This window comes from Fukomys damarensis, unplaced genomic scaffold, assembly GCF_012274545.1.
Source record: "Fukomys damarensis isolate Sample0158 unplaced genomic scaffold, DMR_v1.0_HiC HiC_scaffold_4, whole genome shotgun sequence".
Taxonomy (NCBI): Eukaryota; Metazoa; Chordata; class Mammalia; order Rodentia; family Bathyergidae; genus Fukomys; species Fukomys damarensis.
In genome coordinates, this window is record NW_022900916.1 from 60,303,482 (window position 1) to 60,330,681 (window position 27,200).

General features: G+C 35.0%; 1 long non-coding RNA gene across 1 annotated transcript in view; it reads left to right on the plus strand.

Moving 5' to 3' along the window:
* The first annotated feature begins 8,738 nt into the window (after positions 1-8,738).
* The window catches only part of LOC104847859, an 83,156-nt gene continuing 64,694 nt past the window's right edge, over positions 8,739-27,200 (plus strand). The window contains exons 1-2 of the long non-coding RNA XR_776253.3: positions 8,739-8,777; positions 20,292-20,414. This is a non-coding gene — a long non-coding RNA (uncharacterized LOC104847859). The remainder of the gene's footprint in view (positions 8,778-20,291; positions 20,415-27,200) is intronic.

Below are 27,200 nucleotides of genomic sequence, written 5' to 3' on the forward strand. Positions count from 1 at the left end.
GTGTGTGTTCAGGACCATAATAGAAGCCATGACTGCCCAGCATAGGAAAGAAATGGAAATCATGAGTGCCCAATGTAGGAAAGAAATCAAATCTGTGAAAAAGATTCAAACAGATATCCAGGAAATTAAAAATGCTATGGAAATATACATAACAGATTGAGCCAATGTGAAGATAGGATATCAGCTATAGAAGACAGAATGGTGTTCAGTGACCATGAAAAGAGAGATCTTTTAAAAATATTAAGGAAACATGAGAAATCAACCCAACTGCTCACAGATGATGCAAAGAAGAATAATGTAAGACTGATAGGAGTCCATGAAAAAGCAAGAGAAAGTACAAGTGACATTAAAAAAAAAAACTTCATAGAATTAATGACAGAAAACTCCCCAGAGCAAAAGAATTTGACATGCAGATAAATGAGGCTTATAGGACTCCAATGAACTATGATTAAAAAAAAATCTACCCTTAGACATGCAATAATTAATATCCCAGAAACCCAACAGAAGAACAAAATACTACAACCAGTTATAGAAATGCAAAGGAAAGCTCATCAGAATCACAGCAGACTTTTCAACACAAACCCTCAAGTCAAGGAGAGCCTGAAATGAGGTATTTCAAGGCCTAAAAGAAAACAACCTCCAACCTAGACTGATGTATCCTGCAAAACTTTTCAAAACTGTTTCGGAAATAATATATTTCCATGACAGAACACCTAATAAACTTCATGAATACCAAACCAGCACTTCAGACAACTCTAAATAATACCCTAGAAAAAGGCAATGTTGATAAAAATTCCATGAGGCCCAGCAGAGCAAATCCAGAAGTCAAGGAAAGAAATTAAGGGGAGAAGGGGGAAAAAAATAAAAAGAACCAACAATAGGAAAATAAGATGATGGTAAGGCAATACCTGCCAATTATAACCATCAATGTTAATTGCCTCACTTCACGAATCAAAAGAAATAGATTGGTAGGATGGATTAAGAAGCAAAATCCAACATATGCTGTATACAAGAAATGCACCTAGTTTAAAAAGAAACTCATAGATTGAAAGTAAAAGGATGGAAAACAGTTCACCATGTGACAGGAATGCAGAAAAAGCAAGGGTAGCTATCTTATTTGCAGACAAAGGAAAATTCAAACCAAAACTGATTAAGAGTGACGAACAAGGTCACTGCATCCTTGTAAAAGGAACAATCCAAGAGGGAGAGATGACAAACATAAATATATATGCACCAAATACTAATGGCCCCAACTATACAAAACAAATATTAAGGGGCATGAAAAAACAAATAAGCACTAATACAATTATAGTGGAGGACCTCAGTACCCCACTGTCACAAATAGATCATCTAGACAAAAAATCAACAATGAAATACTAGAACTGAACCAAGATTTTGAACAAATGGACTTAATAGATGTCTACAGAGTATTCCACCCCACAAAATCAGAATATACATTCTTTTCAGCTACACACAGGTCATTCTCCAAAATAGATCACATACTAGGTCAAAGAACCGTTTTAAGTAAATGCAAAGGAGTTGAAGTTATCCCACGTATTCATCAGACCATAGTGCAATTAAGCTGGCAATCAATAGCATAAGAAATTGCAAGAACTTCACAAACATGGAAATTGAACAACACTCTTCTGAACAACCAGTGGGTCACAGAGGAAATTAAAGAAACTAGTCAGCTTTTAAAAGTAAATGATAATGCCAAAACAACATACAGGACACAATGAAACAGGACAACGTATGGGACACAATGAAAGCAGCTCTATGTGGAAAATTCATAGCAGTGAATGCCCACACTAGGAAAACAGTGTGAGCTCAAATAAGCAACCTAATGATGAATCTTAGGCTCCTAGAAAAAGAAGAGCAACAAAAACCTAAAGCTCATACAAAGGAGGAAATTATAAAGATCAGAGTAGAAATCAATGCAATGGAAACTAAGAGATTGATACAAAACAAATGAATTGAAGAGTCGGTTCTTTGAAAGAATAAATAAAATTTATAAACCCTTAACCAACCTTTTCAAAACAAAGGAAATATAAAGCTCAGTTCCATGCAATTAGGAATGAAAAAAGTGAAGTCGCAACAGACCCAGCAGAAATCCAGAGGATCATCAATACCTATTTCTAGAACCTGTATTCTAATAAAATGGAAAATGCAGATGAAATGGACAGATTTCTTGATATTTATGAATTACCAAAGTTGAACAAAGAGGATAAAAAATTCTCAACACCCCAATTACAATCACTGAAGTTGAAAATGTAATTAAAAATGTACCATTTTTTCCTTTTTGCACATTTTTACTTTTCCTTATTTCCTTTTCCTTTTCCTCCTTTTTGCACTTCCCCTTAAGCATTTTCTTCCTATTTCACACTATTAATTATACCATTTGAACCTTATTTGCACTTTTTACACCAGACAAACTATCTGGTATTTACTCAAATGTGTCCTGTTTATTTCTCTTGAGAGTATAGCCTCAATGTGCATCCATTTAGCTATAAATGTCTCTTGTTTCTAATTCTTCATGGCTGAGTACTACTCCATTTTATAGAAAAACAACATCCTCTTTATCCAGTCTCTACTTGATGAGCATTTGGGTTGTTCCCAACTTTTAGCTATTACAAACTGTGCTTCTACGAACATGGGTTATGATTCTTTTAATTCTTTGGGAAGCAGCAGAGGTATAGCTGGGTCAAATGGAACCTCTAATCCTAGCTCTTTGAGGTAGCTCCAAATTTATTTATGCAGTGCACTCCCACCAACAATGGAGAAGGGATCCTTTCTCCCCACAACCCTGCCAGCATTTGTTATTGGTTGATTTCTTGATAGCAGCCATTCTTTCTGGGGTGAGGTGGAATCTTAGTGTTGTTTTCATCTGCATCACTCAAATAACCAATGATGTTGAACATTTTTTCATATATTTATTTGCTGCTTTTACTTCTTTGTCTGAGAAATGTCTGTTCATTTCAGATGCCCATTTTTTAATTGGGTCTTTGTATTTGGGGGGTCTGAATTTTTGAGTTCTTTATATATTCTAGATAATAGTCCTTTGTCTGAGCAGTAGCTAGTAAAACTTTTTCCCCAAATTGTAGGTTGTCTCTTAGCTCTGTTGGGTGAAAGGGGTGAAGGGAGGGAAAGGGTATGGGGAAAAAATAAGAACCAAGACATGTCATGTAAAGGTACAATATCCCAATGATAAATGTAACTGTATTATTTGCTTTAAATGTACCAATAAACTTAATGGGGGAAAAAATAAAAAGAAAAAAAAATTAACAGCAAAGAAAAGCCCAGGTCCTGATGGCTTCACTGCTGAATTCTATAAAACATTTAGAGAAGAACTATTGCCACTACTTTTGAAACTTTTCAGTGAAATTGAACGGGAAGCGATACTTCCAAATTCATTACTAGAAGCAAGTGTTAGTTTGATTCCAAAACCAGGGAAAGACCCAACCAAGAAAGAGAACTATGGGTCACTCTGCCTAATGCATATAGATGCAAAATCCTCAGTGAGATATTCGCAAACAGAATACAGAGGGTCATCAAGAAGATCACGCACCCTGACCAAGTCAAATATATTCCAGGGATGCAAGGATGGTTCAACCTATGAAAAGCAATAAATGTAATACACTATATTAGCAGAGTCACAGAGAAAAACCATATAATCGCCTCAATAGGTGCAGAAAAAGCACACAACAAAATTCAATACCCATTCATGATAAAAACCTTGCAAAGTGCCAGGGATTTAGCTTAGTGGTTCCACCACCTTTCTCACAAGCATAATGACCCAAGTTCTATTCTAGTACCAAAATAAATACATAAATAAATAAAAATAAAAACCCTGCAAAAATTGGAATAGATGGTATTTATCTTAACTTGATAAAGGTTATCTATGAAAAACAAACAGGGAACATCATACTAAATGGTCAAAAATTGAATCCCTTCCACTATTATCAGGAACAAGACAAGGATGTCCACTGTTACCACTCCTGTTCAATACAGTTTTGGAAGCATTAGTCACTGTAATTAGATGACAGAAAAAAATAAATGCAATAAAGATAGGAAAGGAAGATGTTATACTGTCATTATTTGCTGATGATATAATAACCTACATAGAAGGCCCAAAAAAAACCCACCAAAATACTTGTAGACTTAATTGACACTTTTAGCAGAGTAGCTGGATACAAGGTCAACACTAAAAAATCAGTAGCCTTCTTGTACACAAGTAACAGAATCACTGAGAGAGAAAGGGAAACAATCCCTTTCACAATAGCATCCACAAAAATGAAATATCTAGAAATCAATCTAACAAAGGAAGTAAAAGACCCCTACATTGAGAGCTACAACACTGAAAAAAGAGATCAAAGAGGATATAAAAAAATGAAAAGACATCCCCTGTTCTTGGGTAGAAAGAACCAATATAGTGAAAATGGCCATATTTCCAAAACTGCTATACAGATTAAATGCAATCCTGATTAAATCCCAACAGTACACTTTACTGAACTAGAGAAAACAATCCAAAAATTCATTTGGAACCAGAAGAGCGCTAGAACAGCAAAAGCCTTTCTGGGCAACAGAGACATGACAGGGGGTATCACAATCCCCAACTTGAAAGTATACTACAAAGTCACTGTGATAAAAACAGCATGGTACTAGGAAAGAAAAAGACCTGAAATTGTTAGAACAGATTAGAAGATGCTGAAACAACTCCAGACATAATCAGCAACATCATCTTTGACAAAGGAGCCAAACACCCTCACTGGAGGAAAGATAGCCTCTTTAACAAATGGTGCTGGAAAAACTGGGTTTCAACTTGCTAAAGATTAAAATCAGGCCCCTATCTTTCACCATGCACTAAACTAAAATCATTGTGGATTAAAGATATAAATATTAATACAGAAACACTAAACTTGCTAGAAGATAAGTTAGGTGGAACTCTTGAAGACACTAGCATAGGAAAAGACTTTATGAACAAATCCTCAGTAGCACGGGAACAAGTGCAATGAATCAACAGGTGGGATCTCATCTTTTTAAAAAGCTTCTGCACTGCAAGAAAAACCATCAATATATCTAAGAGACAACCCAAAATGTGGGAAAAAGTTTTTCCCAGCTACTCCTCAGACAAAGGTCTACTATTTAGAATATATAATGAATTTTAAAAAGTCAGACCCCCCCCAAATTAAAAAGCCCAATTCCGAAGTGGGCATCTGAAATGAACAGACATTTCTTAGACAAACAAGTAAAAACAGCAAATAAATATATGAAAAAATGTTCAACATCTCTACTGGTCATTTTAGAGATGCAGATGAAAACAACACTGAGATTCCACCTCACCCCACAGAGAATAGCTGCTTTCAAGAAATCAATCAATAACAAATGCTGGCAGGGTTGTTGGAAGAAAGGAACCCTTCTCCATCATTGGTGGAAGTTCAGACTGGTGCAACCACTGTGTAAATCAGTTTGGTGAGAGCTTAAACAATTAGGATTAGAAGTCCCATTTAACCCAGCTATTCCTCTGCTTGCTGGGTATGTTTCTTCTTTTTTCTTTTCTTTTTTGGTACCAGGGACGGATCTTGGGTCTTTGTGCTTGCGAGGCAGGCGGCAGAACCACTGAGCTAAATCACTGTCCCTTCTGCTGGGTGTCTTCCCCAAAGAATTAAAAAATCATACCACAGTCATATATGTGCACCCATGTTTGTAGCAGCCCAGTTTGTAATAGCTAAAACTTGGAAACATCCCATTTGCCCATCAACTGGAAACTCAATAAAGAATATTTTTTTTTATAAAATGGAATACTACTGAGCCATAAAGAATGAGAAAGTAGAGACATTTATAGATAAGTGGATGTACATTGAGGACATACTCTTAAGTGAAATTAATAGGACACGTGTAAATACTGAATAGTTTCTCTGGTGTAATAAACTAAAAGTGGCAGTAAGGACCAAAATGTATAACTGATATTGTGTAATAGGAGAAAAGGTCTAAAGGTGTAGGGAAAGTGGTAGGGGTAGGAGGAAGGAAAGAAGGGAAAAGAAAAAATAAGAGAAAAGATAAAAAATTGGAAACAAAGTACAAATAGGGAAGGGTGGAGGGGTGAAGGAAGCCTAGTGAATGGGGAAAAATAAGAACCAAGATACATCATGTAAAGGTACAAGATCCCAGTGATGAATGTAACTGTACTATATATGTAAAATGTACCAATAAAGAAAAAAAAGTATATTGAATGAAATAGTGTACAGGTGGCCCTCAAAAGGGAGAGATACTGATTCATCTATCTCTCTTAAAAAAATCTGTCTAGACTCTTGGTATAACAAAACACCATAGACTAGGTAGATTAAGCAATAGGAATTTATTTCCTCTTGTATTCTGGGGTTTGGATGTGAGAATCAAGATGACTGAATATTTGATTCGTAGTGCGGGCCTGTGTTCCTGCTTTGAGACAGCTTCCTTATTTTTCTGTCCTTATATGTTGGAGAGAGTAAGCTCTGGTATCACTTGGTCTCTTTACAAGACACTAATCCTATCATGCACCTTTATGCTCATGATTTCATCCAAACTTTATTGTATCTCAGATGCTCCACCTCTTCCTACCATTACTATTGAGGGTTAGGCTGCTAACATAAGAACTTCAGAGGAACAAAAATGCACTTTTCTGTGTGACTTTTTCAATCTTCTATGCTACTGCATAGGGGGAGTAATTTCTCTTCTGGTCAATGACTTTAGCCATGGACGTGTATATTTGCTTTGGGAAACGGTACCTTAGCAGCACTAGCATAGTAGAATTATGTGTATATTTATTTTATTTTATTTTTTGCAGTGCTTGGATTGAATGGCTTTACACCTTCTACACAAGTGACCACTGACCTACATCCCCTGCACAACATGGTAGAATTTAAAATGTTCTTCAGCCACAGACCTACATTCTTGAACTTTTCCAGTTGCCTTTAGAAGAATATTATACAGCTTTACTTCAGGTACTGGATGGAAAAGTGGGAAAGAGTAGAGCGCATTAGTCCTGGCTTTACCTGTAGAAGCACCCAAATGAATCTCTGCAGGGAGAAAGAGATGCCAAGACAGGATATACCAAAATGGTTAGCTCTAGAAAATCCAAATATATAAACATTCAGAGCAAAAATACTTAGCAGTTTATTTTGTAGCAACAATCAGTCACAACAGTCTTCCTGTTAAAGGCCTAGCTTCTGTTTCACCATGGAAATACGAAATATTTTTCATATTTTTTTATATTTCCTTTCAAGTCCATTATCGAAGGAATTGGCTTTGGGGTTATTACTTTGAGTGCTTTTGCATTACATTTTTTGAATGGTAGATAGGAAAGGAACTAAAATTTGAGTTGTAATTTTGCATGTAGCTAGTTTACTGAGCTTTCTTTTCAACTTTTATTTTTTTATTAGTATATGTCTGGAATGTAATGACTGTATTCCTTATGCATATTTGTTATGTGGATATACACCTTTATTTTGCCACTTTCCTTAAACTCTTGCACCCCTCATACTGTCCCCTTTCCATTTGCAAAATAACTATCTCCTTATTTCTTATATCTATATTTTATACTGCTCTTTTTTATATTTTTGGTTTCTTATATAAATGAATGCACTCAATATTTAAGCTTTTGTGTCTAATTCATTTCACTTAAAATTATGGTGTCAGTTCATCCTCTTTGCTACAAATAACTTGTTTATCTTTCTTTTCAACAAAGTAGCACTCTATTGAGTATAAATGCCACACATTTCTTATATATTCATCTGTTAATGGAGATAAAGGCAGACCATTTCAAAGAATGATCGATTTTTGGCTTTCTGAGGCAAGTTTTCACTGTGTAGTTCAGGCTGGATTTGAACTCACTATGTAGCTCAGGATGGCCTTGAATTCATGGTGATCCTGATGACTCAGACTCCCCACATTTCATATAGGAGTGTGTCACCCTCCTGGTTCCAAGGTTTATTTTTGCTTCTTTTTCATGGAACGTTTATTCTAATTTATTTACTTTATTAGTACACATAGTATATAATATTTGCATTAATTGTGTAGAGATATTACTTGTAGAGAACAAATTTTAATACTTTTTTAGTCCCTTCTTCCCCTCTCCCCCATATCCATCTCTCAACCCTTATCCAATTTGAAAAAAACGCCCTACTTCCTATTATCTTTAATTTTGCTCTTTATTTATAATATAGGTTTCTCATGTAAGAGAAAACATTCAATATTTAATTTTGTGTGTCCAATTTAATTCACTTAACATTATGGTCTTAAGGTATATTCATTTTCCTACAAATAACTTGTTTATCCTTCTTTATGTCTGAGTACTACTCCACTAATGTAAATACCACCTGGTTTTCTACATCAATTCATCTGTCATTGGATATATAGGCCACTTCCAACATTTTGCTTTTATGAACTGTGTTGCTATAAACATGGTATTTATACATATTGTAATATAGAGCCTTTAATATTTTGAGGAAAATTCCTAGAATAGAAACAGCTGGGTAAAAGAAATTTCTCTTTTGAGTTTTTTGAGAATTCTTCACACTGCTTTCCATAGTGGTTGAACAAGTTTACATTCCTACCAGTAATGTAGGGTTCCTCTTTTCCCTGTAACCTTGTAGCTTTTGATATTATTTGATTTTTTTTGTTGTTGTCATTCTTTCTGAAGTACTCATCTTTTTGTTTGTTTTGGTACCAGGGATCGAACTCAGGAACTTGTGCTTGCGAGGGAAGTGGCAGAACCATTGAGCTAAATCCCTGGCATCCAGGTAAAGGCTATGTCCTCCTCAAGTCCAGCCATTGCCCTAGAGCCCATGACAATGTCTTATGCTTGTCCTCATTGAAGATCTGCACCTGGAAGGCCCAAAGGCCAGGGGTGTAAGCCAGAAAAATCCACGCTCATGAGCTGAAAGTTCTGTGCCACCAAGCTGAGGGATCCACATTAGAGCCAGAAAGTCATGCTCATGGTAAAGATCAGAGCTCCCCTGATGAAAGCAGCAGCCATTCCCAGTGACAGCAAGGCCCTGAGCTCCCCCTGAAATGAGAACAGCCTAGTTCGCATCAGGAAAACCATCCACAGCGAACTTCTCCTAGAAAATCAACAGGCCAAGATCTTCCCTTCTAGTTCTCTTTTTATAGCTATTGGTAACAATCTTCAGGTGGATCCTCCATGCCCAGACCACTCTGATTCGGTTCAGCTGGGTGTTACAAGTTGCATTAATCAACCCACTACAGTGAGAGATACAGCACATAGGAAAAAACTCTGAAATCAGACTGTCTCAGTTAACATCTGAGCTCCACTCTATGATAACTCTATGATACTTGGCAAATTTTTAAGAACAGTGGCCCCTTTGCATCCAAGGGTAAAATCTGCATGTACTGAAGTCCCTTACATCAAAATGTATAGTTATACATAACTTATGTACCTCCTCCTACATACTTTAAATCATCACTAGATTACTTATAGTACCTAAGGCAATGTAAATGCTATTAAAACACTGTTACACTATATTGTTGAAACAGCAATAACAAAAACAAGTTCGTATATGTTTGCTACAGAGATGGTTGTTTTTCAGATATCTTCAGTCTGCTGTTGGTTAAATCTGGGACATGAGACCTGGAAATATAAACCTTTAAAGCTACAGATAGTTTCTATAAAATTCAATTAGATTCATTCATAGGAAAATGGATACTTTTTTTTTACATTTTTAATTTTTATTATTGCAGACCGATGATAGTAATGGCTTTCATTCTGGCATTTTCATTCCTTTTTTTTTTTAGCTTTAATTGAGTTTATTGGTACATTTTAGGGATACAGTACAGTTACATTCATTGTTGGGATCTTGTACCTCTACATGACAAGTCTTGGTTCTCATTTTTTCCCCTTGTCCCTGCCCTCCCTTCACCCCCTCCTCCCCTCTCCATCTACTCCTAAGTGAAATAAATAAGTCACACAAGTGTAAATACCGAATAGTTTCTCTGGTGTGAACAAACTATAATAGTACATAAGATCCTAATGAGATAATTGACAATGTGAAATAGCAAGAAAAGGGCTAAAGGTGTAGGGAAAGTGGGAAGGGTAGGGGAAAGATAATAAGGGAAAAGAAAAAAATATGAGAAAATGAAAAAATGGAAATAGAGTGTAAATGGGGAAGGGGGGGTGAAGGGAGGGCAGGGACAAAGGGAAAAAATAAGAACCAAGACCTGTCATGTAAAAGTACGAGATCCCAATAATGAATGTAACTTGACTGTATATGTAAAAGTACCAATAAACTCAATATAAATGAATAAATAAAGCAAGCTACAGATAGTGATACACACAGATTCTCCTCCTGACTTTCACTCAGAACCCTTAATTAAGACACAGTATTAGGTTCTGACTGCTGCCCTACCAGCACTCCCTCTTGGTAAAGAAGCAGCAAGAACAGCTGAGGCCTTGTGCCCTCTAACAGCAGTCAGGGTTGCAAATTTGTGAGTGTGTGTGAGTGTGTGTGAGTGTGTGTGTGTGTGTGTGTGTGTGTGTGTGTGTGTAGGGGTGGTGAGATCAGAAAATAATGGGTAAAGGACAAAGGTTTAAAGAAACTAAATAAACCAATAAACTAAAGGCAAGGTGAGATAAGCCTTGAAGGAAACTGCAGCTGCAGAAGACAAACAATTGATGAAATCCACAAGTGAGGGGAAGCCTGCAGAGGTGTTGCACACTAGATAAGCTTTTAGATGTAGGTGCTTCATTGCCCCCCCATTTAGTAAAGGTGCTCACTGTTCTTTCTCATAAACCACACCTGGTCATTCCTCACTGCTTGCCATTTTGTCACATTCTTCTGTGGTCGCCTTAGGACAGGGATGAGAAAAGGATCTGGTTACAATAGGTTTGGAGGACTACTGGTGGTACACCTTCCGTGAAGCTCTTGTAGAATTTCACAGTGAATCCGTCATAACCATAGCATTTTGTTGGTACTTTATGTATTATTATCATTGCCTCATTTTCATTGTCTATTATTAGGTTATTATTCTTTCTAAGATCTTGGTTCAGTTTTACTAATTCATACATTATCTAGGAATCTATCCAGTTCTTCTTAATTCTCTAATTTACTGGCATACAGTTTTGAGAAGTAGTTGCTATTGATATTCTATATTTTGGAAGCATTTGTTATTGTTTGTACTTTTAAACTTCTAATTTCATTGATTTATGTTATTTCTTACCTCTTTTGGTAAGATTGGCTAAGGGTTTGTCTGCTCTGTTTATTCTTTCATAGAAGCAGCTCTTTCATTCATTCATTCTGTGGGGTTTTTGTCCCAATTTTACTAATTACTGTTCTGATCTTGATAATTTCCTGCCTTTTTTTGAGCTTTGCTTTGAGCTGTTTCCATTTTCCTGGGACCATGAGTAGCATCATAATGTATTTCTTTGCACTTGCTCTGTTTTTCCAGTGTGGGCATTGACAGATATAAACTTACCTCTTAGGATTGGTTTTCATTGTGTCCCTTACATTCTAGTACTGGTCTGTTGTACTAGAATTCTATTTAATTTTAAGCTCTGTTTAATTTCTTCATTGATTTCTTCTGTGGTCTATTAATTATTCAACATTATATTGTTTAATTTCTGTATTTGCATAATTTAGATGGTTTATTTTGCCATTGATGTCTAGTTTGATTGTGCTATGACCTGGTAATTTGCATAGTATGATTTTGATTCTTTTGGTTTTAAGTATACTTTATTGTCTAATATGTAGTCCATTTGGGGGAAGATTCCATTTACTGCTGAGAATGTGTTTTCTACATCTACTTATTCAAAGTTTGATTTCATTTGATTCACTCTACCATGGAGGATCTGGTTCAACTCTGATATTTCCTTGTTGATTTTTTTTCCAAAGATTTTTTTTCCCAAAAATTTATTTGTGACATTGGTATATGGAAATTCTCCAGTATAATTGTGTTGATGTTTAGATAATGTTTTTAGTCTATGAGTTTTTGTTTTATGATGTTGTGTGCCCACTAATGTTCAGTGCATATGTTTGTAATTGTTTATGTTTAAATGTTGCCTTAACCAATCTATAGTGACCTTCTTTGCCTCTTCTGATCAATTTTGCATTAACATTCACTTTGGGTGACCATAGGATAGCTATTCTTGCTTGTTTTGGTATTCCCTTTGGATGGAATATTGTTTTTTTTCATCCTTTGATTTTTTTTTTTTAGTGTATCAATTTCTTTTTGGATCAAATGTGTTTCTTGTATAGAGCAAATCATTGCATTTTTTTCTTGATACATTCTGCCAATCAGTGTCTTTTGATTGGGGAATTGAGACTTTATATTGAGAGTTATTTTTGAAAGTTATTGCTTTATTTAGGTCATGGCATTAATTTCCTTTTGCTGTTGCCTTTCTTGCCTATTTTGGTGTTAATTCCACCTGTTTTATTCATTCTACTGTGCCTTTTGCCATTGTTTTGTCTCTTTGTATGATAGTCTTGTTAATTTATTTGAGTTCTAGTTTGGTGGTCATGAATTTCTTTATGTACTCATTATAATGGAAATATATTATTTATCCATGGATTTTAAAGGATAGTTTTGCAGGATTTATCAGTCTTGGTTTGAAGTGTTTGCTCTCAGGACTTTAAATACTTCATCCCAAAATCTCCTAGCCTTCATGTTTTGTGTTGAGAAGTCTACTGTTATTCTAATTTGTTTGACTTTATTAGTGATAGTTTGCTGTTTTCTAACAATATTTAAAATTCTGGTCTTGTGTTGGACTGCTGAGATTTTGACTATGATGTGGTTTTTAGAAGTTCTATGTTCCTCACTTATCTTTCCCCACATTTGGAAATTTTTCTTTTATTATTTCTGTGAACAGGGTGTTATGCTATTCATGTCATCTTCTAACTTTTCACTAATTCCAGATAATCTTAAATTATTCTTTTTACCTTGTCTACTAGGTTTTGACTCAATTTTTAAAATTTTCCCTTGTTTTTAAAGTATTTCTCAATAATCTGTCATTGACAAGTTTTCATATCTTCTAGTTTAGACAATTTGTCTTCACATTCTGATGCCAAAACTTTCAAAAGAATTTTTATTCTGGAGAATTTCTGTACCTTTCCATGGAATCTAATTATTTTCTACACTGGAAAATGATGTTTTGTATCATTTTGTTTAGCCTTGCTAGCTTTTTATTGGTTCTTCTGTAGTCTCACTGGTCATTTTTATGTCTATTATCTTTTTAGTTATATCTGTTTTTTTGTTTGTTTGTTTATTTTTTGTTTTGTTTTGTTTTGTGGTACGAGGGTTGAACTCAGGACCTTGCACTTGTGCGGCAGGTGGTGGTACCACTGAGTTAAATCCCCAGCCCTAGTTATATCTGTTTTTTGAAATCACCAAGCACCTTATTGACCCCTCTCCTTTTAAAAAAATCTCTTCTGTAATCCTTTGGAATAATTCACCTGCTTTTGTTTTGTTTTTTTGCTACATGTATTCTTCATTCCATGCTCTCCTGACATTAGAGGTTTGGGTTAAAAGTCTGCTGCATTCTAATGGATTTAGCTTTACAAGGGATTTGTTGCTGTTTCTCTAACAGCTTTTATCATTCTATTGTGTTGGAAATCTGGGATTTTGCCTGTGATCTGTTAATGAGAAGTTCATTTCTTGTCGTGCTTTTTAGGAATTTCACATGTCTCATTTGTCTGTATATTAAATTCTCCTTCCATATTTGGAACATTTTCAGGTATTATTTTTGTGAATCATTTTGTAAAATGCTATTTGTTCAATCTGCTTTTTCACTAATTCTAATTATCTTAAATTCGTCTTCGTTACATCTAACAGCATTTGAATCTATTTTTATCACCTCTTGTTATTTTCAAGGTATCTCTGAATCTTCCCCAGAGCCCTATCTTCTACATCTGACTCTATATTAACTCATTGGCCTCTTCAGCCGCCCATAGTTTCAATAGTGTTTAATCTCCTGAATATCTGTTTGGTATAATTTCACAGACCCTAAGTCTTTGTGAATTTGGTCAGGCATGTTTTCTATCATTTTGTCTATCTCATCTAACATTTTGTTGGTATCTTTTTAAAAGTTGTCCACATTTTTATTAAGTCCATTTTCTGTTTAATTATATCTTAATTGAATTCACTCTGAATGTTATTGTTCCACATTATTATTATTTTTAATCTTTTCTTTTATCATTTTGGGTAATTCAGTGTTGTGACTTTTGATTTCCTTTCCCTTCATGCTCCTAGTTTCAGCTTTGGGAGAGTTTGAAGTATTTTCATTCATTTTATGGCTTGCTCGTATTTCTATTTGTTGTTTGACTTTTGCTGAGGTGTACATTTGAATATAGTGGGCCACTTTGTTGCTAGCAAGAAAACTGTTGCTAGTAAGAAAAGCTCTTGAATTGCTTACTATAGGTCTTGTTCTCTGTCACGAGGTTTAACAACCTTTGGCGGGGAGACTGCAGTGTATTGGGTTTAGCATTTCATTCTCTGGGTTTTGGCCCAAATATGGTTAACAACACACAAGTATTGGCAGAAATTGGCAGAGAAAACCAGTTAATACCATCAACTATACAACTTTAGCAATAATATCAGCAACAGGAATAGCTTAAAGACAAACTAGATTTTTTTAAAAATTTTAATAGTTATTGGGTGTTTATAAAAAAGCATCACAATTTTCAACACCAAGAAATTTTTGGCTTACAAACTCTAAAAAAGAACAACAGAAATAAATTCCTATATGAACTACAATGAAAATACCAAAAGAACTCTACAACAAACATAATCTTTACTTCATTTATCACACCTAAGGGAGTCTTCACACATGACAACAGCACCTTCCCCTCATATGTATTGCTTATACCGACAGCACATGGGCTTTGCTTTCATGTCCTTTTCTTTTTTTGTAGGACATATTTGATATCTTGATGAACTTGCTGTTTTGTCAGGAGCTTCTTGTTATATTGTACAAGGTATAGTTAGCAGGAACATAAGTTATCAATAAAATAAAGTGCTAAATTCTTAATATGTATGTGTGTTTAGAATAAACATCAACATTTTCACATAACCTGTGTTCTTGCTTACTAACCTAAAAGGTAATATAGGCAGTACACTCCTTTATGAACTACAATGAAAATACCAATAGAGCTCTACAACAAAAATAAGCTTTCCTTCAATTGTCATGCCCAAGTCAGCCTTCACACATGACAACTGCATGTTTCATGCACACATCTCACTGGAAGCACATGTGCTTAGCTTTCCTTTCCTGTGTAGTGACGAACTAGATATTAACATACCATAAAAATCAGTAATGTGCCACTCTTCACCATAGGGAAGAGATATATTATTGTAGTATAAATGCTGAGACAATAAAAAGATTAAAATACAGTAAATATCTACTAAATCTGAGAGGCCCACTTCATAGCATGTGAGTGTACATGGATCCCAGGGAGCAATGGTGCAGTGCGGAGCCAGAGTGGCATGGCTGCAGGCACATCTCAGCCAAGGATCCACCCCAACCCCAAAGGCTGGGGCACACCCACCCAGCCAAAGGCCCACCTGGAAAGGAGCTGCACAGGCCCACACACTTCAGTCAGAGGCCTGCCCCATAGCATCAATGAGCAGATTGGGTCTTTCTCTGCTTTGGAGATGAAAGTGATGCTTGCTTCCAGGAATGAATTCAGGAGTATTGTTTCCCTTTCAATTTCATTGAAGAGTTTAAACAGTAGTGGCAGTAGTTCCTCTCTAAAATGTCTTGTAGAATTCAGCAGTGAAGTTGTCAGGACCTGGGTAAGTTTTTAACTGTTTTCAATTTTGTTGATTGATATTACATTGTTTAGAATTTTTAGGTCTTCTTTGTTCAACTTTAGTAATTCATATGTATCTAGAAATGTGCCCTTTCTTCTCTATTTTCCATCTTTTTGGAGAATAGATTCTCTTGGTAGGTATTGATGATCCTCTGGATTTCTGCTGGGTCCATTGTAATTTCACCCTTTATATTCTTAATTGCATGGATATGGGTCTCTCTCTTTTTTTATAAGGTTGGCTAAGGGCTTGTTAATTTTGTTAAATCTTTCGAATAACCTACTCTTTGCTTCATTGATGTTTTGTATCATTCCCTTAATCTCCATTGCATTGATTTCTGCTCTGATCTTTATAATTTCCTCCCTTGTATGAGCTTTCAGTTTGTCCTGTTCTTTTTCTAGAAGCTTGAGGTTCAGTATTATATTGTTTATTTGAGCTATCTCTCTTTTCTTAATATGAGTATTCAGTGCTATGAATTTCCCCTATAAGCCTGCTTTCATTGTGTCCCATAGATTCTGATACATTGTATTGTCATTGTCATTTAATTGTAGAAACTGTCTGGTTCTTCTTTAATTTCCTCTGTGACCCATGTGTTATTTAGAAATGTGATGTTCAATTTCCATGTGTTTATGAAATTCTTGTGGTTTCTTTTTCTATTGATCTCTAATTTCATCACACTATGGTCTGATAATATATAAAGGACTACTTCAATTCATTTGCCCTTACTTAAACATGTTCTATGAGCAAGTATGTAGTCTATTTTGGAGAATGACCCAGGTGTACGTGAACAGAATGTGTATTCTGATTTTTTGGCATGGAACAGTCTCTAAACATCTGTTAGGTCCATTTTTCAAGAGTTTGGCTGAGTTCTAGTATTTCATTGTTTATTTTTTGTCTAGTTGATCTATCTATTTGTGATAGTGGGGTATTAAGGTCCCCCACTACAATTTTCTTGGTGTTTATTTGATTTTCCATGTCTGTTAGTATTGTTTTATAAATTCGGTGCACTGGTGTTTGATGCATCTATATTTATGATTGTCATTGTTTCCGTTTGCATTGTTCCCTTTACAAGGATATAGCATCCTTCTTTTCTCTTAATCAGTGTTGGTTAATCTGCAAAGAGCATAGCTACGCCTGTTCTTTATTTAGGTTCGTGTCACATGGAGTATTAATTTCCACCCTTTAACTTTCAGTCCATGAGTTTCTTTTTGAATTAAGTGTGTTTGTTGTATGCCAAATATTGTGGGATCTTGTTTCTTGACCCATTCTTTGGATTTTTTTTTTTTTTTTTTTTTTTTTTTTTTTTTTTTTTTTTTTTTTTTGTTTTTGAGACAGGGTCTCGCTATATAGTTAAGGCTGACCTGGAACTCCCTATGTAGCCTAGGCTGGTCTTGAACTCAGCGATCCTCTTGCCTCCGCCTCCCAAGTGCTGGGATTACAGGCATGCACTACCATGCCTGGACTTCTTTTAAATTCTTGAATTGAGACCATTAACATTGATGGTTATAACTGATATGTATTGACTTATCCTTGTCATGACTTTTTCTTTTTGTTGCATTCTCCCACTTTGTGTTTAAATCCTTGATTTCCCTTACAGATCTATTCTGCTCATCTTCCTGGGGTTGTGATCCTCATCTCTTCCTAGGATATTGTTTAACAGTTTTTGGAGTGCTGATTTAGTATTCATGAATTCATGGATATGGAAACACACATTCACTTCCTTGCTGGTGGGACCTATCTCTTTCTCAAGAGGTAGACTAATTGTGGTGTTTTTACATTTTTCATGTTAATGTTCTTAATTAACATGGATAATTGAGAAATATATATCTATATATTTTTCCATTCTTACAGATGTAAAAGCACTGTTCTCTTTCCTGAAAACACCAAACAAGGTGTGATCAACCCTGATGAGAAATAATGTAAAATGAAGATGAGTAGAACATGGTTGTAGTCATCATTTGGAAAAAAATCTGGAAATAAGAGTTTAAGTCTTGCAGTTCAATTTCTAGCCATGCCATGTATTGGTTCTTGAAGGTGATTTATACGTTACGGAGGTGAACATAACCAAAAGAAGCACAAATCTTTTTATTAAGACAGGCTTTCTTGACCCACTTCCCTTGACTTCCAGGACTTCTGTGTCCACTGATTTTTGTAAAATGCTGACTTTGTTATGTAATGGTCTCAACAATAAGTCTTCTCATCATCAATAATAGTTAACATCAGCTGGACACTTCCACTCACATTTCTTTGTCTCAGAAGCTACATTGCGAACATTTTCAAGGGCGACTTACTTTGTACCACTGTATTCTTAGGCTGACTGAGCAGCCAGATGATTTTGTCTATGTAGATTATTTAATGAAGCTTAATACAATAACTATTCTGTCTTTATTTTATTTACTTTTAGCTATTTGTATAATATGAAGTAATTTTCATTTAAGGAGTAAAAATGATTAACAAATCATTTTCCATTGATAACAGCTTAAATACTCTAAAAGCTATGACACATTCAACTTGTTCATCCATCAAAAACTCAGGTTGCTAACTCTGCAACAGTTAAGACTTCTGTTTTTTGTTGTCACTCATAATTGCTCAGAAATTCTGTCTTGTACCATCTAATGATTATAAATAGATAAAGATGTATATAGCACCCAGGAAGAGATAAACTAATGGCAGGAAGATGGCCTTGAACTATCCTTTCACTTTCAGTCTATGGGCTTCTTTTTGCAGTAGGTGTGTTTCTTGTATACAACATAATGTTGGATTTTGATTCTTAATCCATTCTGCCAATCTGTTTCTCTTGATTGGTGAATTGAGGCCATTGACATTGATGGTTATAACTGATATATACTGAATTATTATTGTCATGTTATTGTCCTTTTGTTGACTCTTTTTTACTTTTTCTCCCTCTCCTTTTAGTTTCTTGCCTTGCCTATTTGATTTGCTCTGTTGGGCTTCATGGTGTTGTGACCTTCATTGTCTTTTTCTAGGATATTGTTTACAATTCCTTGTAGTTCTGGCTTGGTATTCATGAAGTTTCTCAGGTGTTCTTTGTCATGGAAGTATCTTATTTCCCCATCCATTTTGAAAGAGAGTTTTGCAGAATACACCAGTCTAGGTTTGAGGTTATCTTTTAGGGCTTGACATACCTCACTCCAGGCTCTCCTTGACCTAAGGGTTTGTGTTGAAAAGTCTGCTGTGATTCTGATGGGCTTTCCTTTGCATGTGATTTGTTTCTTTTCTCTTACTGCTTGTAGTATTTCGTTCTTCTGTTGGGTTTCTGGGATCTTGATTATTATATGTCTAGGTGTAGATTTTTTTTTTTAATCGTGGCTAGTTGGAGTCCTATGTGCCTCACTTATCTGTATGTAAAATTCTTCCCCAAATTTATGCATAAACTATTTTTTCAGTGACCTGTTTTAGAGGTTTAAAGAATATATGTGGAAGATCTCACCTTGAGAAATATAAGAAAAAAACCTTTGAACCTTTTATTAAAACATGACTTTAGTGTGGAACACAAATATGGAATACATAGACTTGAAAGATAGGATCTTAACAAGATCCTATTAAAATGATTAAACTCTTCAAAGAATATCTAAAATAATATTTGGCTTATGTATGCATACATTACACACACTTTATATATGTATATATAGATACATATATGTATACATATACTCTGCATATTTATATGTATACATGTAAAGAGATAGCTCTCTATATCTGGAGAGAGTGAAAGAGACAGACAGACAGACACAGATTGATTTATATTGATGTATAAAGTAAGCCAGGAAACAAAAGTCTTGCTAAAATAAATTAACTCATTTACTCTGTAAGAAACAAAACTGATTGATATCCTACCAAGTAGTAAAAGAATAACCTTTTGGGTTTTCTTTTCTGAGAGAAATCATCTGCCCCTCTAATAGAAAAAAAAAATCTACGCCATTGACAAGTAATTCATAAAAACTGGTCCTTAATGAAAAATCATTTGTAAACCAAATAATATCCTCTTGAGAATTAGATAGTCTTTGGGTAGTCCTATTAGAAGTGTTCCAGTACAATATTGAAACACCATACAATGACTTTGTCCTACCTAGAATGTGGTACAACTTTCTGTAACAGTACCAGTTTCTTTCATCAGTATCTAAAGGGTGATTTGTGTCTTTCTAACAGTACCATGCTCCAGTGAAAGTATGCATTACTGCATTAAAAAACAACTTCATTTCAAGATTTTCCCAGGGTTCTGCAGAATTTTAATGTCAGGGGAAGGGCCTTTGATTTTTGTAAATATTTCGACAGCAAAGATCCCAAGAATTGGCTATATATTAATATAATTATTGCCAAGAGGCTCTGAAATACCTTCCTATATTATACTGAAAATGTATCATAAAAATTAGGTCTAAAATGTACAGACATTCATTATGTATATTTTTTATAAAATTTATGAGTATTCCCAACTTGTGACCTACTTTATTTTGCTTTTCCACTTTCTTTTTGCCCAGATGACGTTTTGTTGGGATAATTTGTGCCCATTGGAGTTCTTTACTTCAGGATCACCTTCAGCCCTCAAAATTTAAAATGGTGTTCTCAGGTTGCACAGGACAGTATTTTGTTGATCTCAAAAGGTACATTTTCTCTTTCAATGTAAAAGTAGTATATGTGAGTTCTAAAGTTTGAGTGCAAGATTTATTTGAAGTAATATCCTTTCCTCAATACAGTTGAAAGCATAACTCCATAAGGTATTGTTTCCAGAAAGAAATTATATTAAAAATATTGCAATAAAAGACTAAAGAATAGCATACTGAAGGGCATATGTGGAAGTTTTTGCCTTGGAAGTTAAAGAAAGTAAGTAATTTTGTTTAGAAAAAAATGTAGCTATGACTGAAAACCAGGGAGAGAAACGTAAGAATTTAACACAAAATTGATTTTTGATTGCTAATAGTTTACATATAAAATCTCAAATCACCAGCACTTCACATACTCCTACATTTGCTTTTGTAAAAAAACAAACAAAAAAAAACCCTAAAACTAAAAAAATTAATTTTGGGTTTACAGAAAAATAGAGATAAGAGTACATCCATTTTGTCTTATACTTTGCACACATTTCCTTGGGTTATAGCTCTCAGTAAGAGCACAATCAGTGAATATTGATACATCACTAGCTGAAGTCCATACATTATTCAGATTTCTTTCATTTTAACCCAGTATTTTTTTCTGTTCCAAGATTTCATCCAGGATGCCATATTACATTTAGTTATCCTGTTTCCTTATGCTCTACTTGGCGGTGCCAGATTCTCAGACTTTCCTTATTTTGGATGGCCCTAACAGTTTTGAGCACTGTCTAGGAATCGTGGTCAGGGATTTTTATAGACTGCTTCTCTATTATAATGTGCCTGATATTTTTCTCATGAGTATGCTAAGATAATGAGTTTTTGGAAGAAAGACCACAAAGGTAAATAAAGTACCATTTCCACCTCCTTCTATTAAAAGGACTTCCTAATATATCTCATCATTGTTGATGCAAACCTTGATTACCTCCCTCTGCAGTGTTCGCCAGGTTTCTCCCCTGTAGTTTCCCGCCCCACTCCTTTCTTTCTACAGTGTATTCCTTGGAAGTAAGTCAATAGTACAGTCCACCCTGATGGAGAGTGGAGCTCCCCCTTCTCTACAGCAGATGTGTGAACAAGTTATTTGTTTTGTTTTGTTTTTTGGTACTGGGGATCTAACTCGGGACCTTGCACTTGTGAGACAGTCGCTGGAACCACTGAGCTAAATCCCCCGCCCTGTGTACAAATTATTTGGAATATTTCTGCATGGGAGATTATTTACCTCTTCTGTTCCATTTATTAAATATTCAATCATTTAGTTCTAAAAGTGTGGACATAGGAATGTTTATTTTAAATGGTATAACTGTTTTTGTTTGTCATTTGTTTTTGCTTTTAATTGCTCATATGGTTGCGGCTTTGGCCATTGGGAACTCTTTCAGTTTGCTTCTGTCCCTTTCATGCCCTCACCATGTAGGGGTGTTTTTGTTTTAAAGCACATCCATGCTTTTTTGTATTTTAAAATGTTCCACACTCGTCTTGTCTATTTCTGCTCCAGCCTTAGAACCAGCCATTTTTGTAAGGGGCTCTGGTTACTTTCTATTGGAAAATGCTATTAGAAACTAAGATCTGGGCCTTGGGTGTCCTCATTGAGTCTAGCTGTCTTAGCTGACAGAAAAAGAAGTATGTATATGTATATGTTTATTAACCATTGTGTATACACACATCAATAAATATTTCTACATATCAATATTTGTATTTATAGTAAGCTAAACATGACTTCATACTACTATCTCCAACTCTAATTCAAATTTTTATTAAGAAAAGGAGTTCTTGCTGGGCATGGTGTACGTGCCTATAATCCCAGCACTCGGGGATCAAGGCAAGAGAACTGCTGCAAGTTTGAGGTCAGCCTTGCCTACATCGTGAATTCAAACCCAACCTGAACTACAGAATAGTGAAAACTTGTCTCAAAAAGAAGAAAAGAAAAAGGATTATTTTTCATGTAAAGTTACCCTGAATTACAATTTTGAGTTTTGGATTAACTGTTTTGCTTTCAAAAATTATTATAGTAGCCTCATTTTATGCCTTGTATCCCTTTTTATTCCACCCAGGCTAAAAGCCTATTGGTTGGTACTACACACACAACCAATAGTAGGTCTTTCCATTATTCACACTTAACCAATTGGTGGACTAATTCAGTTATACCTGTGATCCAGTATCACACACCCATAATCCCGTCACTCCCAAAAGACCCACCTGGGAGCATATGAGGCTTTGTGGGACATTTTAGATATAAACCATAACAAGTGATTTGATTTAAGGGATTTACGTGATTCAAGTATTAGATAGAAGAAAATAATACTAGATTAGGTAAGAGCTTAATTTAGAGAATCTGTGATATTATAATAGTAATTTGTATGACAATTCTAATCCAAATAAATTCTCATCCAACAAATGTTTTATGAAGAAAGGTCTAAATATTATATTACTAATTTCTTGTTTTGTTTTTTGTTTGTTTCTTTCTGGAGACAACTTACTATGTAGTTCAAGCTGACTTTAAACTTACTGTGGAGTCCTACCCAAACTCACAATGATCTTTCTGCCTCAGCCTTCCAATTTCTGAGATCATAAGGTGTATGCCACCATACCTGGCTACTAATTTCTAATTAAGGATAATGATTAGCACCTGTTAACTATATCCTGTCCCACTGATATTATGTTAGTGTCTATGAGGACATTTTTAGGTGCCAGGAATGCTTGAACTCAAGTACCCTATCCCCTTTCCTAAATCTTTGTCAATACAAATAAAGCAATGATGGGACTTATTGCTTCGGTGTGAGTTTCTAAACAGACTTGTTTGCTGTATGACTCTGAATTTGGTGTGTGCATGTTATTTAAAAAGGACACATAGGATTTCGAAAGGGACCAGAGCAACTTTTCTTACAGAACTGACCAGAATCAACAGGAAAAATCATATAGCATTTTTACTCAATTGTGCAATATTGATTCAATATATTTGACTTTGAACTGTTGTTGACGTAGACCTATGTCACAGAAACTGATGTACTGTAAGTGCCACTGTAATTACCTAATCCTGAAGTAAAAAGACAAGTATTTATTCCAGCTGACTAGTCAGTTTTTAGTGAGAGTTGCTCGATTTGCATTTGTAAACTTTATCATTGCATTGGTTAGGGAGATAGTTTTCACAGAAAGTCTTCCCCTCCCTTCATATCCCTATGCGAGTCAATCTACAGTTCCTTGGACTAATTATCTGAGAGTTAGTTATTCCATTATAGTGAATGACATGGCCCTAGCCTGTACAGCCTCATTTCTTTGGTTGGGATAAATTTTCTCTGTCTTGCCCAGCAATGAATTCACCTGATCTCTCACAGCAGTGGCTTAGAATCTCTTTTTCTTTGTTCAGACATAGCAGTGGAAGAGGCAGGCAACAACACTGAAAACTAGGGAAGAATGATGTACTTATGCTACAGACATAAAACAACTTGTGTTAGATATGACAGTGATGGGGCAATATTGAAGGTCCACCTGGAATTCATTATAAGTCCCCTCCTAAGGGAGCCATCTGATGCCTTTGGATTAAGTAGAGGAAACCCTGAAGAATTCCACTCGGCCCCCAAACTGGACTTTTAAAGGATATGACCAGGTTGTATTGTGAGATGAGTGAGTGTAGGTGGGGGCAATGAGGGTCACTTCGCATCTTGGTGGGAATACACAAAATACATTAGAAAGCAACCATTGTTACAGAGCATTTTGAAGTGGCATTAATAAAAACATCTTAGCTGGGCGTGGTGGTGCACTACTGTAATCCCAGCTCTGGGGAGGCTGAGGCAGGAGGATCGCTGTGAGTTCGACACCAGCCTGGGCTACATAGTGAGTTCCAGGTCAGTCTCAACTAGTGAGACCCTGTTTCAAAAAATCAAAAAGAAAAAAACAACATCTTATCTTAGATAAATTCAAGATGTGGCCTTAAGGAAATCCAGGAACAAAATTCATTGCAATAATCTCTGACACACCTTTGACACAGGAAGAGCAGAAAAGAGGAATAAAAGTATATTTAGTAAACATTAAACACAAGGAGTTTAAAAAGAACAAGGTCAAGGTCCAAGACAATAGAAAAGATAAATTAATAAAGAATATATCAGATATAAGAAAAATACTTCAAAAAAACCTACAAGTTATTTCTTCACTACTGGAGCACATGTCAACATAAATGAAAGTCATTGACATTAGAATGAATGAAAGAAGCTGAATTTTAGGAAGAGCATACATTTTCTGATTACATTTATACTAGATTTTATATCAGGAAAAGCCAATAATTTTTTTCCTACTGAGTGTGGGTAAGTGAAGAAATCTAAGGATTGTCACCCCAAAATATGTCACATTAGTGCAGATTTCCAATGGTTCCTCGGTTCACAAACTCGATTCTTTCCACGATTCTGGTTGCAACTGAGTTGGAAAAGAATGGAATCAAATTGAAAGTTGGATTCAACACGGACCTTATGCAGAATTTGATTCACTTCTCTTCTAGTGACCATTTTTGCCTCTTCTGATCAGATTTGGCTTGAATTATACTTTTTATGATCAGATTTGGCTTCAAACACTTTTTTTTTCCCAAATCCTCATGGCCTTTAAGTTTTATTTTCAGAAGTCTGCAGTAATTCTAACTGGTTTAACTTTATAAGTAATGTGTTTCTTTTCTCTACCGTTACTGAATTCTATCCTTGTGTTGTCCATGTGGAATTTTGGCTATGATGTGTCAATGGAGTTTTTTTTTTTTTTCTTGTGGCTCTTTGGGGTTTATGTGCATCACACATCTGTGTGTTAAATTCTTTCCTCATATTTAGAAAGTCTTCTACTATTAGTTCAGTAAACAAGTATTTTATACCCTTTGTGCTATCTTCAGATTTTTTTACTACTTCCAATTAATTTTAAGTTAGTTCAATCCCTGGTACCAAAAAAACAAAAACAAAGACAATTAATTTTAAGTTAGTCTTCTAGGAATCATCTAGTAGCATTTTGACCCATTTTTAGTGTTGGTTTGTTGTCTTAACAAATGCTCACCAACATCCGCCCTTTCTTCTACTTTTGACACTTTGTCCTCACATTGATCTGTTCTACTACCCATACTTTCACTAGTTTTAATCTTCTGGATTTCTGTTTGGTACCTTGTCATGAACAGAAATTCTTTGCTATTTTGGTCATTTGTGATTTTCATTGCTTCACTTAGCTCTTTTTATTAATTAATCTCTAAATTTGCAGATCATCTTTTTTTATGAAATCCATTATCTTTTTAATTATATCTTCTTTGAGCTCACCAAGAACAATACTGATCTGTCCTTTAATCTCCTCTTTGATCATTTCACACAATTCAGCTTGGTGACTTTTTATTTCTTCCTCTTTGATGCCACATAGATTAGGTTTGGGGGAGTTGGGAATATTTGGAGGCATTTTGTTGCCTTGCCTTTTCAGGTTTGCTTTTTCTTTTTTGTTCTGAAGGTCATGGGTTGATTCTAATGGAAAGCTATTATAGTAAATAAAGATACCTCTTCAGTCATAATCTGCTTTTTAGTGATCCCTTCAGGATGTAATGGATGATAGGCTTTTGCTTTTGTACTATGATTCAACCATCTCCATTAATTTAGAAGGGAATGATGCAGTGTCATTGCCCCGGCACCTACTTCTCTGAGAATGGACACAAAAAGGCAATCAGGTATTGGCATATGGAGAAAACCAATTAACAGCAACATCTATGCCACACTGGCAATAACAACTGCATAAGCAAGAATAATAGCATGAAAAAGAGACTGGATATTGAGATAATCTAAGAACCAATAATTTACTAACTTTCACCATAGGAAAGTAATCTATGATCACAGTACAAATAGTAAAACAAGCCAGATATTAACATACAGTAAATATCTACTGAATACATCCACTATACATCTACTAACAATAGAAAAGAATTCATTAGGAAGATACATCTAAACAGTGATAGCTATCGAAAGATTTAAAAAGCTAGTGATTGTATTAGTAAAATAGATGTATAAGGAATGGGAAAATGAAAGAAGTAAAATGTGAAAAATTAAGCAATGGAAATTGAGAAGAAAGATGTAAAAACGAGAGAAAGTATTTTATGAAAGGAATAAAATAAATACGATTAGACTAAGTAAAAGAAGAAACAAAAATTGAAAAAAGCAAAGAAAGTCTCAAAAAATAAGAAAAAAAGAAAAGGGGAAATAACCCAAAGCCCTCAAAAAAATGAAGAAGATAAAAAACTGAGTCAAAAATTTTCCTTTGTAGTTTTGAATAAATGGTTTCTTTCTAGAATCTTCATGCTTGGCTTTTGTAGTATGAGACCATGGAGGTACAGAGAATGAATTTTTTTTTTCTTTTTATTGAATTTATTGTACATCCTAGGTATACAGTATAGTTACATTCATTACTGGGATCTTGTACCTTTACATGACAGGTCTAAAAGTTACTCAGAAATGAGACTTTAGTTCAGTCACCAAGAGGTCCAAAGAGGCTATTTCTTCACCATAAGAAAGCTTCAGGTAAACAACATGAGCTGGGATCTGTGCAATTATTTATTTGTAACTGAAGGACAAGAGAATAAAGGTGTAGAAGAAAAGCACTTGCAACATTTTTTGTATAGGAGTTCTTGTCAGGGGACAGGGAAGAAAGGGATGTTTTGTTACGTGACACTTATCAATCTAGTTTAAGCAATTTTATCAGGAAAGGGTAACACATATCCAGAGAAAATTGTCTGAAAATAACTTTTTGTTGATTCTTCTGACTGGAGATCTACCCTAACCTTAACTCTACGTTCCAGGCCTGGTAACT